The following is a 19,074-nucleotide window of genomic DNA, read 5'->3' as shown; positions in this document are numbered from 1 at the left end:
AGTCTTCACTAGGTGGTCTCTAGTCTGTCTACTAACATTTGTGTTATCTACCTCGTCCAGCACTCCCAGCAACAGGGCATCCCGCACACACAAACGGGTTAGCCTCTGAACCCCTTCCTTAATTGTTGTCCAAGTTCCTTCCAAGGGGGGCCAATCGGACGGGAAGGGATACTGTTCGGCCACTGCCCTGGCATACATCCCAAATAAGGTCCCCATACTGCGATCTATTACCATATCCTTGGCTTGTCTGCGGTACCCCAGGTCTATGGCAGCATCCTTTGCTAATCCACCAAACTTGGGAGCATCCTGATAGTCTACCTGCACTTGTTGCCCCCCTTCCTCGAGGAGCCGAATTAGCCATAGCTCTAACGGCTCCCCAGGATTACGTCGGGTTTTCTGGGTGATAAACAGCACCTCATCGGTAGTGAAGTCTTCCGTTAATTCAGAGAATTCTGCAGGAGGCTGAGCCCGCAGTAATTCATGCATAATTGCCTCCCCTTGTTCATTCCGTATAGGGTTTCCTTCCTCATCTAACATTACCTCCCGTTGCACTGGGAGACGTCTCTGAACCTGCTTTCTCCTAACCACTGGTTTAGCTTGGAGTACGGGTGGGTCCTCTTCGTACTGATCATCTGAATCTCCCCAAATGTTCCCATCCCAATGATCGATATCCCACCGATCCCCGTTATTTAACTGGGCTACAAACGCCCGTACTTGTACCGGGTCCGGGGTTCGAGGGACCTTCCTTTTCTCTTTCCGTTTCTTAGCAGACAGATACATAATAGTTCGTCCTGCTAGTTCAGTTAATGCTGTCAATTCAGCTTTTAACTTCATAATTTCCTGCCTCAACATAGAGGCATCTCCCGAACTGAGTCCCTGCTCATGTTTCAGGAGGGCTAATTCTGCTTCAGCTTTTTGGCGCTTGTCTGACTGTTGTCTACAAGCCGCCGCACAGGCCCACATCCTCCACTGTACCCCAGGCAAGGGGTTCTTCGGCAGGACTGGGATCCTCTCAAGGGTGGACAGCAGCGACCCTGGGGTTCCTACGCCCTCGGCCTCCCAGTTCTCCGGTCGCCCCCCACCATTTCTCAAACAAACTGCCACGCCATGCCACGGTCCATGCCATCCCGGGACGGTCGGGACCTCCACAGTTTGTTCCTCTGGTTTCTTAGCCTTTTTCCAAAACATTGTTCTGTATCAAAATCTTTCCTCAATCGCGATTGATCCTGCCGGCTACGCCAAAATGTTTTAAAAAATTCTCAAGGTCAAGGACCAGGCTCGCAGGAAAGTAGTCTGACACAGAACAAACAGCCAAGAGGCGAGTCTGCTAGAATATAAGTGTTTTATTCCCCGCAGCGTCGCCACAACCAGGTCTCGTACTTACAACGGGTCTGGTTTATACTCACTCTACGTGTTACCGGAACTGGGAGCCGTCAGTTCTCGTAGAGCGGTTGCCAACAACCCACGCTCGGCGGTTAAACGCAACCCCGGAGCAGACTCACCGAACTGGAGACTTTTCCAGCTGATATACTCTTTTCCAGATATAAACATTCATGTGAACAGCAGAGCAAGGCTAAAAAACACATTCCATTCTGGTTACATACAGATAAGAAGATTCACACGGGGAGGTGTGTAATAAGATTCACACGGGACTAAGCAACACCTCCATTCCGGTTAGATTCACACATGTATTGGGACACAATTTTAACCCTTTCACCACATGGTCGGATACTTGGTAGTGTGGATGAGCAGAGGGATCTTGGTGTCCATGTACACAGATCTCTGAAAGTTGCCACCCAGGTAAATAGTGCGGTGAGGAAGGCATATGGCGTACTGGCTTTTATTGGTAGAGGAATTGAGTTCCGGAGTCCTGAGGTCATGATGCAGTTGTATAAGACTCTGGTGCGGCCGCATCTGGAATATTGTGTGCAGTTTTGGTCGCCATACTATAGGAAGGATGTGGAGGCACTGGAACGGGTGCAGAGGAGGTTTACCAGGATGTTGCCTGGTATGGAAGGAAGATCGTATGAGGAAAGACTGAGACACTTGGGGCTGTTTTCATTAGAGAAAAGAAGGTTTAGGGGTGACTTGATTGAGGTGTACAAGATGATTAGGGGGTTAGATAGGGTTGACAGTGTGAACCTTTTCCCGCGTATGGAGTCGGGTATTACAAGGGAGCATAGCTTTAAATTAAGGGGGGGTAGATATAGGACTGAAGTTAGGGGTAGGTTCTTCACTCAGCGAGTCGTAAGTTCATGGAATGCCCTGCCAGCAGCAGTGGTGGACTCTCCCTCTTTATGGGCATTTAAGCGGGCATTGGATAGGTATATGGAGGATAGTGGGTTAGTATAGGTTAGGTGGGCTTGGATCGGCGCAACATCGAGGGCCAAAGGGCCTGTACTGCGCTGTATTCTTCTAATAAAAAAAAATTAGGTAATAAAGTGAGGGTGAGTGCCCCACTTTGTCTGAGTTCTGATGCAGAGCTCAGCAAGGCAGACCTACTGGGTCGCAGCCATCTTGAATTCCCCCAAAGTGGTTTTTTACTTTGCGCTCATTTGATGAATAATCATGCCTTAAATATCAATTTCCACCTTGCATGTCAGAGAAATGAGTTATGTCTCATGAATATCAGTTTACACGTACATCAGTTTAACACTGATAAAACAAACCATAGTGAAGCATCAAATGTTAATATTTGCTGTGACATCTGAAACTTCATGGGATATGTACAGCATTCAGTGATGTTAACATTTACTGGCTGCTTTTTTTAAAAATTACTTGGAATTGTTAATTCCTTGCAGATTATACTAATGTCAGTATGAACTGTATGGAATAATGAGGGCAAAAGTGTGTGTGACCAATTCATTCAGATGTGTGAGCCTTTAAATAGTTGTTATATTGCTGTGTGCACAGTGACTGCAAAAGACCAACCTGTGTGCAATCTGTGTAGGAACCCGTTAATTACACAGCTTAGAGGGAACATTGGTGAACGTATTACAAAATAATATTTTCTGTCTTGTAACTTATGAACACTCATGAATTAGCTACAATTTGAACAATTTAGAATATATTTACCAACCGTCTATTCTTGGTATAAATCCTGTCCACTTCAAAAGGACATTGGAGGAGTGTGTGGTCAGGTGGCAGTTGAAGTTCAATACAGAGAAGTATGCGGTGGTAGAATTTGATACAAAAACATGGAGAGACAGTACAAAGTAAAAGGTACTATTCCAAAGAGTGTGCTGGAATAGGGTGACCCTGGTGTATATTTGCATAAGTAATTAAAGGTGCAGGACAGGTAAAGAAACAATTAATAAACCATATAATGTTCCAAACGCCCTTTAATAAGGGCATAGAGTACAAGACCAGGGAGAAAATGTCAACTTGTATAGGACACTGGTTAGGCTTTAGCTGGAGTATTGTATGGTTCAAGGTGCCACACTTTAGGAAGAATGTGAACACATTGGATAGAGTACAGAAGGAGCTTACAAGAATGTTTCCAGGAATGAGAAACTTCGGTAATAAGGATAGATTGTAGAAGTTGGGACTGTTTTGATTGGAAAGGAGAAGACTAAATGAAGATTCAATAGAGGTTTCCACAATCAGTAGGTGGTTAGACAGAGTAGATCGGGAAAAACGATTCTCGTTCATAAGAGGATTGTGAACCACAGGGCGCATGGGCTTAAAAGTGTTTTGCAAAAAAAAAGCCAATGCAACATTCAAGAGAACTTTTTCACGCAGCTAATAGTGCAGGGAATACACTGCTGGAAGTGTGGTGGAGACAGGTTCAGTTGAGGCATTCAAGAAGGCATTAGATAATTATTTAAAAAGAAACAATTAACAATTTTACAGGGAAAAGGCAAGAAACTTGCACCAAGTTTAAAATGCAAAGAGCCAGTGCGTACACAATGGGCTGAATGGTTGTCATCTGCAAATCTATGATCCTGTGACACTTTGCAATTCACAAAGAGATCCATCCAGATGCAAATAGGAAACTAATATTGAATGATTAAAACCATGAGTGATTACAGAACTCCACTACTTAACACATTTAAGAATATCTTAAGTCAAACTTTTTTACTTGTCTTTATATTTCTATTTATTTCTCCTTTGTCTTCTTTAGCCATCTTGAAAGGACTCTCCACCATTGTTATTTCCATTCTTAGCTTGTTGCAAAAAAATATTCAACTATCCTATGCTAAAACCCAGCAGGTTGAATGTGCTGCTTAAAGTGCAGGCTCTCTCACGGTTTCAATATAACCTCTTCCACATAACTCAATTTTGAATTTAAATACTGCCATCTTCAGGTGGCACTAAGCCTTGCAAGTAAGGGATGCACAAATATTGGAATATTCGCTCTCAGCCTTGTCCACACAGTGGGTAGATCAGTGACCTATTCTGCTATCATTGTACTGAAAAAAGACTAAAAATCATAGTTTAAAAGGATGAACTCTCACTTATAAAGAAACATACAGCATTCCTTGTATGCATTTCTGATTACTTGAATGCTGATAACTTTGGGAAAGTTGACTAAAGGAAATTACTGAGCCTCATTCGGTACTTTCCTATATAGTAACAAATCTTTTAACAAGATATTGTTGTGAACCCTTACAGCTTTTAACTTGTTTTCATATATAAGCTCCTATTCCCGTTCACAACTCCTCTACAAATCGTACTATCTGCTAAAGTTAATGCTCAGCCATACTTTCCTTTCCCTGGGTCTCAGTTATCTGTTGCTTCCCGCTTGATCTGTTCCTACATCAGGCCTACCTTTCTGCCACAATATCCCTGCTCACTGCAATTCTGTCTGAAAGTTTTCATCAGCATTTCTTTTACAGAAACCTTCTTGGTTTTCCTTTCTCTAATTTGTCTTCTCATCACATTGTTCCCTTCATTTTCTGTTCAGTACCTGTAATGCTGTCTGTAAAGAGACATTATTCTAAGGGTAGTGTGTACAATAATAAGATGCTGAATATGTTTTCCCTGTGTACTTGCTGAAACCATTCAACAATAAGAAACATTGCAGCACTCGTGCTATTTTTTGCTAAATAAATATTTTCTGTCAAGTAATTGGTAAGTAGTTATTAATTACCATATTTAATTTGCAATTAGTCAAGCACGTTATCAAATTTTACTCACTTGCATTAAAAAGCAAAGTGCAGAATATTTCTAACAGTACCTAAAGAAGGAAACTAAGCTAACATCTCAGACTACGTTATTTTAAAGAACCTGCTGTTCAAAAAGCCCAGCTGAAAATCTAATTGTGAATGTAATAAAGAACTGATGGCCTTCAAATACAGATCACAGTAAAACCTGGTTCAGTGGAGCCGATACTGTGGCTATGAGGTAATTTATTACTTCAGTTTCCCTTGTCTCAACTCAGTGTAACTAATAAGTATTTTTCTTGATTACCCATGCAAAATCCAAACATACAAAGATCTGTAACAACTAACTGAGCAAGGTAAGCATCTGAAATGTGCCATCAGAGTATGTGATGGAGACAGATGCAATTATCTTTCAAAAAAGGAATTGAATAAATATCTGAGGAGAGCAAAGTTACAGGCCTACAGGTAAAGGGCATGGGAGTGGTACGAGCTGATCAGTGGCCCAAATAAATTCAACTTGTGCCATCACCATTCTATGATTCAATGATCTGGTTTTCAAAGGGCATTCGATGTTTGATGAAGATCAAAGAAAAACTTTAGTCTATTTAATAATATTTACCTCTTTAATTTTAAAGGAATGGCGAAAAGATTACGATAGAAGATGTAAAGAGCTAACTACTTTCCAACAAAATAATTTCAGAAGTTGAAAACAGGATACTTTAAATTGCATCCCAAGAATATTTGCAGTCAAATCATATGAAATGTTATCTTGTGAGGAATTACTTGCAATCCATGGATACAAGAGACCTTGGAGTACAGGTTCATAGTTCCGTGAAAGTGAAGTCACAGGGAGAGTGAAGAAGACGTTTGGTATGCTTGCCTTTATTGGCCAGAGAATTGAGTATGGGGGTTGGGAGGTCAGGTTTTTTTAGATTAGATTAATTACAGTGTGGAAACAGGCCCTTCGGCCCAACAAATCCACACCGACCCGCCGAAGCATTACCCACCCAGACCCATTCACCTACATTTACCCCTTCACCTAACACTACGGGCAATTTAGCATGGCCAATTCACCTAACCTGCACATTTTTGGATTGTGGGAGGAAACCGGAGCACCCGGAGGGGACCCACGCAGACATGGGGAGAATGTGCAAACTCCACACAGAGAGTCGCCTGAGGCGGGAATTGAACCCAGGTCTCAGGCGCAGGTTGCGACTGTACACTTCATTGGTTAGGCCACTTTTTGAATTTTGTGTGAAATTCCGGTCTTCCTCCTTTTTGAAGGATGTTGTGAAACTTGAAAGGGTTTAGAAAACATTTACAAGGATCTTGTCAGGGTTGGAGGGTTTGAGCGATAGGGACAGGCTGAATGGGCTGGAGCTGTTTTCCCTGGAGCATTAGAGGCTGAGGGGTGACCTTACAGAGATTTATAAAATCTTGAGGGGCATTGATGGGCTAAATAGACAAGGTCTTTTCCCTGCGTTGGGGGAGTCCAGAACTAGAGGGCATAGGTTTAAGATGAGAAGGAAAGATGTAAAATGGACCTAAGGGGAAACTTTCTCACGCTGAGGATAATTCGTGTATGGAATGAGCTGCCAGAGGAAGTGGTGGAAGCTGGTACAATTGCAACATTTAAAAAGCATCTGGTTGGGGATATGAATAGGAAGGGGTTGGAGGAATTTTGGCCAACTGCTGGCCAATGGGACTAGATTAATTTAGGAAATCTGGTCAGCATGGACGAGTCGAATCGAAGGGTCTGTTTCTGTGCTATACATCTCTATGATTCTATGACAGAATCTTTTTCCTACTTTGCCATTCCAATTATAATAATTTTGTAAGTATTTATCTTTGCCCACCTTACATTTTGTTTTGGAAATAAACAGTTCTGCAACAGAGTTCAAAGGCTGTGCTGGTACCAGTATTACTAGTGATGATTTTAAAAAGTTATTTTTTCAAGGTAGCTGTAATTCCAGTACCACAACCTCACAAGGTTGTTCTCAGAATGGTCTGTGAACTAACAGTTTGTTTATGGTTATATATAGCCCCTTGGAGTTCACAAATGTTTCAATTTAAAAATGATCAGCAACAAACTTTAGTCCTAAATTGCAGAACTACTGTTGTTGTTGTACAAGTAAACATGGTCAGGGTAGTAGCTAAAAATATACATGCAAAGGTTAAAAGTAGGTAAGGGTTGTTATGGACCAGGCCAGATCCCTCAAAACATTTCAAGAAGGTAGCCCAGAACCTAACTTTGTGTGTTGTTTTAAGCAGTTGTTAACTGGATATTCCAGGAAAGAATCAGCTGGTTAAACCACTTAGTTTTAAACAAAACAATTTATTTACAACATTACTGAATGAAACGCAAGCAACAGAAACAGAATACCAAATAATTTAACTATCCAAAAGCCCTATAGATCATCCCAACCTAATGATGCTGTTCCAAATACTTGCAACAATTTCCATAAATACCCCTTGGCACAAAAGGTAAAATCAAACACAAGTTCTTACAGACTAGAAGTCAGAGAGAGAGAGGTCCAGCAGCTCTTCCACACTACTGCTTCAAAAACAAAATACCAAATCAGAGAAAAGCTGAGCTGGGAGAACTGGCCACTCCACTTTTATTGTACAAGTGTTTTTAAAACCTTGAAAGCCTTCTGTCTGATGCAGTATCTGTTTGTTATTATCAAATTAGCCCTAACACTTTCAAGCTCCAGACTTTTCGGAGTCTGTGACATTTATGACCTGTCTGGGGAAAAAAAGAAGCCAAGGTCTGCATAATGATGTTAAAGGAGCAGTTTTGTCACAGGATAAATGTACTTGTAAAAATAAAAACAATGTCAGTCTCGAAAATCATTTTAGGCCTTCCAAAGTAAAGCCGTTAAAAGTAGAAGTTGCAGAAGGTATGATAGCTTCTGAAGTCAAATAGTTAGTTGACTGTGTAGATGGACTAAGCAAGATTTGGGAAAGAAAGACATTTTCTCATTCCTCAGTTGTTCTGCTGATCTCCTTCCCATCAGAAAGATGTTGTGAAACTTGAAAGGATTCAGAAAAGATTTACAAGGATGTTGCCAGGGTTGGAGGATCTGAGCTACAGGGAGAGGCTGAACAGGCTGGGCTGATTTCCCTGGAGTGTCAGAGGCTGAGGGGTGACCTTATAGAGGTTTACAAAATTATGAGGGGCATGGATAGGATAAATAGGCAAAGTCTTTTCCCTGGGGTCAGGGAGTCCAGAACTAAAGGGCATAGGTTTAGGGTGAGAGGGGAAAGATATAAAAGAGACCTAAGGAGCAACTTTTTCATGCAGAGGATGGTACGTGTATGGAATGAGTTGCCAGAGGATGTGGTGGAGGCTGGTACAATTGCGACATTTAAGAGGCATTTGAATGGGTTTATGAATAGGAAGAGTTTGGAGGGATATGGGCCGGGTGCTGGCAGGTGGGACTAGATTGGGTTTGGATATCTGGTCGGCATGGACAGGTTGGACCGAAGGGTCTATTTCCATGCTGTACATCTCTATGACTCTATGCTTGGAGCTTACCCAGATTCTTCTGCCATAACAGCAGTTGATTTCTAAAGGTCTCCCCCCATGTGCTCCCTTTGGCCAAGAACCCTTCCTAAGCCTTCTGCACAAAATTGCTTTCACAACCTGTCATTATCACAACCTCACATAATGGCTGTTGTGTTAGTTGCAAACGAGTCATTGTTCCACCAGGCAAAGTGTTACTTACATTGAAATTCTTTTCTCTGTTTTCATAGAAGTTTTGAATTGTCATTTTTAAAGAAATACCTGGGTTAATTAAATTCTAGATGCCTCCCTTTATGATTGCTGAGGTAACACAGTTCAGTGATCTTTGAATTAGCCTAGTTTAACTGAGTGTCTGCTGTGATTTACAGTTTGAAAGGACTTTTTAGAACTTGTTTTGGAGAACTTGTTTTTTTCCAAGTTACAGGTTTTAAATGATATGTTTCTTTCAGAGTATTTCTGGTCAGAGTATTGAGTACAGGAGTTGGGAGGCCATGTTGCGGCTGTACAGGACATTGGTTAGGCCACTGTTGGAATACTGCGCACAATTCTGGTCTCCTTCCTATCGGAAAGATGTTGTGAAACTTGAAAGGGTTCAGAAAAGATTTACAAGGTTGTTGCCAAGTTTGGAGGATTTGAGCTACAGGGAGAGGCTAAACAGGCTGGGCTGTTTTCCCTGGAGCGTCAGAGGCTGAGGGGTGTCCTTATAGAGGTTTACAAAATTATGAGGGGCATGGATAGGATAAATAGACAAAGTCTTTTCCCTGGGGTCAGGGAGTCCAGAACTAGAGGGCATAGGTTTAGGGTGAGAGGGGAAAGATATAAAAGAGACCTAAGGGGCAACTTTTTCACACAGAGGGTGGTACGTGTATGGAATGAGCTGCCAGATGAAGTGGTGGAGGCTTGTACAATTGCAACATTTAAAAGGCATTTGGATGAGTATATGAATAGGAGGGGTTTGGAGGGATATGGGTCGGGTGCTGGCAGGTGGGACTAGATTGGGTTGGGATATCTGGTCGGCATGGACAGGATGGACCGAAGGGTCTGTTTCCATGCTGTACATCTCTATGACTCTAAAAGTCCAACCATTCCACACTGACCATAATCTCAAACTAAACGAGTCCTACCTGTCTGTGCTTGGCCCATATTCCACCAAACCTTTTCTATTCATGTATTTATCAAAATATCTTTTAAATGTTGTAACTGTACCTGCATCCACCACTTCCTCTGAAAGTTCAATCCATACATGAACCACTCTCTGTATAAATAAAATCACCCATTTTTAAAACCTTTCTCCTCTCACCTTAAAAAATATGCCCTCTTGTCTTGAAATCTCCCACCTGCCATTCACCTTACCCCCTATACCCCTCATGATTTTATGAATCTCTATTAGATCACCCCTCACCCACCTACATTCCAGTAAAAAATCCCAGCCTATTTAACCTCTCCTTATAACTCAAACCCTCCATTCCCAGCAACAGCCTGGTAAATCTTTTCTGAACCCTGTCCAGCTTAACAATATCTCTCCTATAACAGGGCAATCAGAACTGGACACCGTACTCCAGAATAGAACTCTCCAATATCCTGTACAACCTCAACATGGCATTCCAATTCCAATACTCCAAGCTCTGAGCAATGAAGGCAGGTGTGCTAAATGCCTTCTTGGAGCTTATCTAAATGTGATGTAAACTTCAAAGAATTATGTACCTGAATATCTATGTCTCCCTGTTCTACAACACTAACCAAGGCCCTAGTTTGAATTGTATAAGTTCTGCCCTTGTTTGTTTTTATCCAAATGCAATACCTCCCATTTATCCAAATTAAACTCCATCTGCCACTCCTCAGCCCCTTGACGCAATTGATCAAGATCACTTTGTAACTTAGACAAATTCTTCACAGTCCAGTATACCACCAGTTTTGATATCATCTGCAAATCTACTAACTATGCCTTCAATATTCTCATTTAAATCATTTATATAAATGACAAACATAAGTGGACCCAGTACCAATCCCTGGCTGGTCACACGCCTCCAGTCTGAAAAATAACACTCCATTACTCCTCTGTCTCCTGCTATTAAGACAATTATGTATCCAATTGGCAAGTTCTCCCTGAATCCTATGTGATCAAACTTCAGCTGACCTGCACCATCATGATGTACAGATATTTTGCTAATTCTGTAAATGTTGGAGACAACAAGATAAATTTTTAGTCTATTTAATTAATGTCTGGTGACAGCTCAGTGAAGGAATTGGTGACTGAGCAACAACATTTCATCACAAAGCTTTTTGCCTTTGGTCATTAGATTCAACCCTTTGATTTGTCTAATTTCCACTGGAGTGTTATCCACCAGAAGCATCAAAATGAAGAGTACACTATCTACATTGGGATTAGGAAACGAAATGGCAACATTTACTATCTATGTCATTATTTTAGAAATTGGAGGAACATCTGTGCCAGTGTATTGATGAAAGGTGTGACGATCTTGTGTATCATTGTGCCTTCAGCACCCTGTTCTAATATTCTCACTTTTAATTTAAGCAAAGACAGGTAAATTATAACTTGATAAAGGAAATTAGCTACTTTATAGAAAACAAAAAGTAATATGTCTCTGAGCAAGATATGTTTATTCGACTTGTGTGGATCACAACTTGAGTAGTAAGTTGCAGACACTGACTTTGTTTCTTTCTTGCAGGGCACTCTGCTCACTTTGGATAAACCCTTACATGGAGGTTAAGAATCTGATACACTTGAACTGAAATTCCAGCAACCAGTTCTGAACAAGAGAAACAAAAAGAACCAGATGAAATTTGGATAAGAAGGAAGCCATGAGTAGATCACCAGCTGGTAGATTGATCACATCAGCCCCAGAATAACGGAATGACTGATTCTTTTTGAAAAGACTGTACAGAAATAAAGGGGAAGAAAAGGACTTACCAAGCAGAGCATGATTGCTTTTTGGATTTGAGAGTGCTGTGCAAAAGACTTGTCTCTGGGATGTGACTTCAAGGTGGCAACCACTACAGGTTATAAAAGCAAAGGAGAGTGGAATTTCACGTGTTGACCAAGTTCTGAAAATGCCAGAATGTAAAGCATTGAGTGTCCGTGGGCTTGTAGTTGTGTCCATGATGTGTTTACACAGTGTCCAGTGTAGCCAGCGTGTTCTTGCTGATGTGTGTACAGACACGAGCACTCTCCTGGCTTTTTTCCATCCCACTTTGTGACAGATGTTGCCAAAAATTAAAATCCTCTAATGAAAGGATCTGTTCCTTGTCGACAATTTTCAGCCAGAAGCGCTCTCTGCACTAACGTTTAAACCTGGAATCCTGTCTTCTTGAGCTCCTCAGCTCTGTGCTACAAAATGACACAGGCATCCTAAAGAGATGGTTCAAATCTCTTTTTTGCCCTTCTCTCAAGGCCCTAGTGGATTTTTTATGGCTGCAGTTTCCTCTAGAGACTAGTGAATCTGTCCTGCTGTTAAAGGTATCAATTTTACTTCAGCTTGTTATGTAGCCTGAATATTCAGGCTGGTGTATTTATGACAGCTGGAGGAAGATACTCCCTTTTGTTTGTCAAGGTGTTTTGATATGGTGTACCATCACGATGTTCAATAAACTATTGAATGAGCATTTACATTAATTTGTGCTAGATAAACAGAAATGGAGTTAAGATTTCCCTTTTCTAATTTTATTTTCACAGAAATCTCTTCACAAATGAAAAGTTACAGCATGATGTAAAGTTTTTTTTACTACTTTGGTGACGTAGGCTTTTAGTAAGTCTCAGGAAATGCAATGACCTGCACGTGACCCAGATGTGGGTAGTTTTCCACTTTCTTTAGGGACTGCATTTACAATGGAAGGTCAGTTTATAGCATAAAGGGCTTTGCAATGTTAGCCCGAGAGCTATGGACTGTTGCTGCCGTTCAGTAATGTGTTTACAGTGACTGCAAGTTGGTAGAAGTAATGTAAGCTAGGATTGACATGCTCTGCTCTATCTGATCATCCAGGGCTCACAAGCAGAGCTAGTACACAGATCCCTGCAAACATTGGGAGAAACCCTGAGTTTGCTAGGCACAAGCAGTCTGGGTATCAGGTAGTTAATTCCCTGCCATAGCATTTACTGGTAAATTCAATAGTAATTTTCGTTCCCCAAAACAAAAACTAGTGTTTTATAGTTGATGAACAGACAGAAAAGAAAGAGACCGGAGATGCCATTTTACAAGGAATGGGAGGATATGACTGGAAAATGAGTCATTAGAAGGAAAATGAGGACCACGCACACCAGCATTTATAGTACAAATGGTGTTTGTGAGCAGATTTCAGAATCAAGACAAATTGCACTAGTGGTCAACAAAATATATTTGAAACCATGCTGTTAGCAGTTTTGGGTACTACAAGTTACTGCATGACGGGTATCGAATTTGAGTGTAAGATATATTACTGCAGGAAAATTGTGCTTTTCCCAGCAATGTGAGTAGGCCTAGCACTTCTTGGAACTGTGTACAGTCATTGTGAAATTAATGTTTCAATGTGGTGGGTTAGGGGCTTTTCCCGTGTATACAGAAACTGAAATACGTAGCAGGATTGTGTTGCTGCTGTTTTTATTACGCGTTTTATTCTAGCATCACCTTTACATTTCCCTTCTACTCTCGTAATGGTTTCACTGTGTGCTCTGTTTCTTTAAATGACTGATCAAAAGAGGTCACAATGGTGAGGTCCTTGTAATCTGTGATGGATTTCAAACTTCAGGTACAGAGTGTCAGTGAAGCAAGAATTTACTTTTTTTTAAACAAACTTTGTTTTAAAGGTGTTGCACGATATACAGCACATTCATAATGACTTAAAGCAATGCACTTTTTGTTTTCTGTGTACTTTTTTTTAGTTTCTTGGATGCTCTTGCACTGCTTTATTCTGATACAGATTCTCACCTAGGTGATCTGTCCTATTTTTCAAGGTGAACGTTGTAAAAAAAAAAATCAAAGGTTAAGCTTATTTAATTTTGAATGCCTCTGCTGTAATTTGTACTTATTCTAATTTACCCTGTCCTAGTGCCTTGAGTTGAAACCATTTTTGGTGCTCTCATTGAGCTGACTATTTTCCAGCCTGTTTCTTGGTAGCTTTGATGAATGAGGAAATTAACAGTGCTTTTAATGTGGTTTGTCCCCACTCTATTTTCACCTCAAATCTTTCATATCAAGTTAGTTATTTCAAAGAAAAAGGACTTTCCCTTCCAGGTGTGTATGAAGATAAAAATGGAGCTAAGCATCTAAATTTAAGTTAAATTGACTCTCTCAAATCCTTTTCTTCATAAAACAGTGTCCACTTTCTACTCTGTAGTTGAACAGCTGACCTGTGGCAAACATTTAACTGTTTTCTCTTCTCAGCAATACAACTGTGGTTTGTGGCACAATCCAGTGTGAACCTAGTTGCAGCTGTTTGCAGTATTTGACTGCTTGTGTCAAACATAGATACCACCTACTGGATCTGTAATAGACAACCCAAATCAGTAAAAATCATAATTATAAAAGCAGATCTACAGTATCATCAATATTCTCACTTAAAACTTAATGCATTTTTTAAAATGGGAATGAAAAGAAAATGTTTAAAATACTCATGCTTTATCTGCATCTGAGAACATTTTAATGTTAACGTTTTGTTATGGAAAACCAAAGCCAAAACCCTAATTAAGAATTTGGGGATTTTAGTGTAATGATTAATTCTTTGGGCCAAAAAGGAAATTATCCCAAAACTGCATGATATCACACTTTTGCCTGTTCTTTTTAAAATTTTGTTTGACTAAAATTGCTATCAGACAGGGTAGTCACCAAGTGCTGTTTGGCAGGATGTTGCTTAGCACCTGCTTTTTCTCATGGGACTGACCTCAGTTATTTTCATTGGAGCAGGAATTGATCATTTCCCCTCAGACAGGAAGTGACGTTTGGCAGGTGAGCCACTGCAGGCCACATGGTCTCCCTCAGTTAAGCAGCTGCTTTAGTCAAGAAACCTGGGCACAGCTGACTTCTGTGATTGGAGCATGGCATGAGAAGAAAGAATAGCTAAATTGGGAAAGGAGAATCTCCACTTGAATAATTAAAATGTACTATTGCTGAAATAATTACCCAAAAAAAACTTACAATACTGATTCATTTTCCCCATAATGACTTGCTTATTGGTGTTGCAGAAGAATTCTTTGACATCTCATCTGTTAGTTTATGAGTAGTGATGTTCTAATGGTCGATCTGTAGGGCAGTATCCATGTCAGTATTTATACTCATGTTGACACATTTTTATTACCTTTCAGATGTCATTTCCTCTAGGTGATTTTGCCATATGTCCACTGAGCGTACAAGACAATGATGTCAAGGAATAATCTCTGTTCAGTCCTGCTCTGTTTTAGCACGACTTGTGTCCATTGCCCTGAGTGTGATTTTAAAAAGATATCAGTTATTTTAAACTTTCCATTCTGATTCATAGTTTTTTTTTAAAACATTGAATCACCTGGAAGATAGAAAGAGTAGTAGATGATTCAGACCCTTGAACCTTTTCCTCTGTTCAGTTAGATCATGGTTAATCTGCACCTCAACTCCACATCCTTCAATTTGTGTTGTGGTAGGATTTCAGTCTCTCTTGGTCCTGGCATCTCTGCTTTCAGAAATACAAGCTGAGTTTACACAATCATAATTTGACTCTATAAACTTTTTGATATCATTCTGGGGAATTCGTGTTGCAACACCTGTAGGGCCATTCAATTATTCGGGTGGAATGGAATGCCCAAACAGTGAATCCAGTGTTTCAGGTGGGGTCTGACCAAGGCTGTATACAGCTGAAATGTATTCTTCTGCTTTATACTTCAACTCCTTTGAGATAAGGGCAACTTTTTCAGTCCTTTTGATTGAATTTTGTTTCTATCTATTAACTTTTAATGATTTGAGTACTTGATAACAGTTGAATTTGAAACATAAGAATTTGTTTCTTCGGCCCAAAGTGAATGATTCCAGACTTATCCGCCATTGGCCATATTTTTAACTATAATTAATTAGACACAATCTCTTTTCAACTTCCTACTCCAATCTGCATGACTCCACCGTCCCTTCTAACTTGACATTTTTATCAACAAACTTGTTATGCCACTCTATTCCTTCACCCAAGTCATTAATATTTATTGAGAAAGTGTGAAGTTCCAGAACAAATTCCAGACTCTAAACTTATTGTTATTGAGAGATTGACTGTGTAAACATCATCACTTTGTGGCATTCCCATTGAGTATCTAACCTTTATTTTACTCCTAGTTTTCTATCTTCAAATCAATTTTAAGCTCAGATTAAAAGTCTACTTAAAATTCTGTCTACTCACATTTTGCTATTTGGTTTGTGGAGTCTTATCAAAAAGACTTATTGAGGGCCATGGATAATATCACTAGATCCCCCTTATTAGTGACATTTTCATAACTTCTACTGAATTAGTCAGATTTAACCTATGCTTAATAAAACCATTTTAACCTTTTGATCAGCTCATTTTTGTTTAATTGCTTAGTTACTGTGTTCCTGGTGACAGATCTCAGTAACATCCCTAAAACTGACATCAAACTGACAGACTAGAATTTACCTGGTTTCTGTCTCCCACTTAAATAATGGATTGAAATTAGTGAATTCACAATATAACCAACAATCAATGAAATAAGAAATTTGAAAGATTATGACTAACGCTTCTGAATTCTCTCACCAATTATTTTAACACTTGGGTAGAAACCATCAAATCCGAGAGATTTATCTTTCCTAATTCCCATTAATGTCTCCATTACCATTTTTTTTAAATTAGTTGTATTGGATCCAATAAGATTCTCCCTTTTGATTTATTCTTCAGCTATCACTTGTATTTTATATCTCTTCCTGTATTATAAAGTTGATTATGATAAATTTGTTTGATAAATCTCCCATTACCTCAGTGTCTAATTGAGTACCAGATACATCGTCTTTTTGGGTCCACATTCCTCTTAGATAATCTTGCTCTCAGTATTAATAATAATAGTTTTACTATTAGCTTTTACCTTAATTGGAAGTTTTAATTTTTTTTGCAGCTTGTAATTTCTTTTTGTTCTGTTGTTTTCATATTTTAATTAATAATTGTCACAATCTAGTAGTGAAATTATGCTGCTGCATACAACCTCTGCCTCTATTCTTTTGCCCACTTCACCTTCCAGATGAAATGTACTTAGCGTTCGTTAACTGTGCAAAGTGGAGAAAATGAAAGCATGTTGTCCAAACAGTTTTATTTAAAAAGGCATTCAGAAGGCTGATTGTTATTTATGCAAGCTTGTTAGATAAAATCTAAATTGTCCATTGTGATAGCACAGTTGGGAAACTAATTACTTGGTTAGAAACACATACAGGAGAGGTGGAGGAAGGACAAGAGAAAGTGTGTCTGATGATCTTTATCTGGCAGAACTGCAACATGAAGTACAAATGCTGTGTATTCTACTTTCTCTGTTCAATATTTCTACGTGACTGGGATGTTGCCTTATGTAATGAATTGTCTTTATATTGCCATATAAAAAAAAAGGAGGTTGGAGGAATTGACCCAGAGTGATTGTCTGCATTTGATTATAATGTAAATCCTAGCGTGTTTCAGTCTAATGTATAATTAAACTATGGCATGGATCCTTGAACTAAAGCAGTGTTTGAAAAGAAAAACAGCACAGCTAAACAAAATCAGACTTTTAGAAGATGAAATACTGTATCATCAATGTAAGTCAGTAACTTACAAGTCAATTTTTTGTAGACTTGAATAAAAGGGGATAATCTTTCAACTGTCCTAGTGTGTTTTACACTATGCACTGTAGGCAGGCTTTCACCAGGTTCCAATGAGAACAGATGGAATTTGTTTGTAATGCAGTTTCTTGAAAAATGTTAAATGTTTACAGGCACATTATGCTTTTTATATTAAATTTACTGAGTAGACGTTGATCTGAGATTAACACCAAAAAGATACAAAGCTCATTTTAAACAGACTATCCTGTATGTTGATGTATAGTATGTATTTCAAAATTATGAAAAATAAAATCTACACAACATTCCCACAATCCTATGTCCAATTTATGTTTTAAGTTTTAGTTTCATTCCTGTCATTGGGGTGATGTACATAAGGTGCCTGCCTGTTATGAAACCCTGCATTGGGTAATGTGTGTGATTCACACTTTGATGTAATATTTCCTGGCTTCTTCTGGAATATCTGCAGGCTTGATTACCTGAGTTTGAGATCATAAAGACTTATAATGTGGAGACAGGGAGTTAAACATGATTATTTCATCTCTAGCCAGAGTTCAGATCTATGGAGATGAAAGTTTGATGAATTGATGGTTATGGAATCTTAAATGAAATTGACTGAAGAATGGCCTGGTCCACTGAAATAATTGGCACAATTCAGTCCCAATAATTGGCATCATCCAGTGTCTACATGAAAGCGCTTGATTGAGGTATTTCAGTTGGTTCGCTTCAGAATGACATTTAAGGCTCCAATTACCAGTTAATATGTGCAAAAAGTAACATTCAAATTTTGAGCGCTGACCTCTATTTGCATGCATAAATTGAGAATGCATGTAATTGTTTGCTTTAAATCTGCCTTCGTTTTTCTCCCCATGTCAAGTTCTGATCTGTATAAAATACTTAAATACAAAATCAGAGGATCTAGAAGCTGCAGTTTAGTGTACAGTGCGTACTAACTTCGAAATGCTGGCAGACAGTGTTGACCTTACTGCAGTCGAATGATACATTTCAGAGTAGAGCTCAGGCATAAAAAAGTGTAGCTCAATGGCAATTGGATGGGCATTGCTCGTGGTGCCCATATTCTGTGAATAGTTGGAGTGGGGTGAGGAGAAGAAGCAAACTCCCTTTAATTGAGGGGAGATTACAATTAGCTGGAGTGTTGATTTTTATCCCCTGAAAAAGTCAGAATGTTATTCATTTTAATTGTTTCTCGTTTGATTATTAAAATCCTCAAGGGTAGCTGCTAAGGTGCAAATTTATAAAAAGGAACTACATAAAGCTGTCTTACTATGAATGTTAGATTGTAAGAGATTACATAGGCACGGAAAGAAATCAGACCAACAGAAGGTTAACCTACCTTGGTCTTTTCAAAGCTGATAGAAAACAACTAAGCTCTTAACTAAAGTAATTCTATTTGACAGACTGTGCTCAGACAATGAGGAAAGTTGTAAATGCCAAGAATGGAAGGGATGTAATAAAATGAATACTCAACCCTTCCATTTCTAGCAGGATAGTTGTTGGTGGACAAGCAACCCTTTCCCAGAGAGGTGTTGGTCATTTAAATATTTTGTGTGGCTGTGTCTTACAGATTTTATCTCCTGTCCCCTGGCCACCTGGGATTACGAGACCTCAGAAAGTTCAATAACTGGACAGCATTGTGCAGACGTGATAAATGCCCTCCAGCACC

At 39.5% G+C, this 19,074-nt stretch overlaps 1 protein-coding gene across 1 annotated transcript in view; it reads left to right on the top strand.

Annotated features, from left to right (window-relative positions):
• znrf1 (zinc and ring finger 1) overlaps positions 1–17,704 on the top strand; it is a 263,548-nt gene extending 245,844 nt beyond the window's left edge. Inside the window, exon 5 of the mRNA XM_043707184.2 lies at positions 11,322–17,704. The gene's annotated coding sequence lies outside the window, so the exon portion shown is untranslated. The remainder of the gene's footprint in view (positions 1–11,321) is intronic.
• Positions 17,705–19,074: the final 1,370 nt, after the last annotated feature.

This window comes from Chiloscyllium plagiosum, unplaced genomic scaffold (assembly GCF_037043375.1).
Source record: "Chiloscyllium plagiosum isolate Xiang-an unplaced genomic scaffold, Cpla_swu_hap1 HiC_scaffold_17, whole genome shotgun sequence".
Lineage (NCBI taxonomy): Eukaryota > Metazoa > Chordata > Chondrichthyes > Orectolobiformes > Hemiscylliidae > Chiloscyllium > Chiloscyllium plagiosum.
Note: the sequence above shows the minus strand (reverse complement) of the source record. Positions and strands in the feature narration are given on the sequence as shown.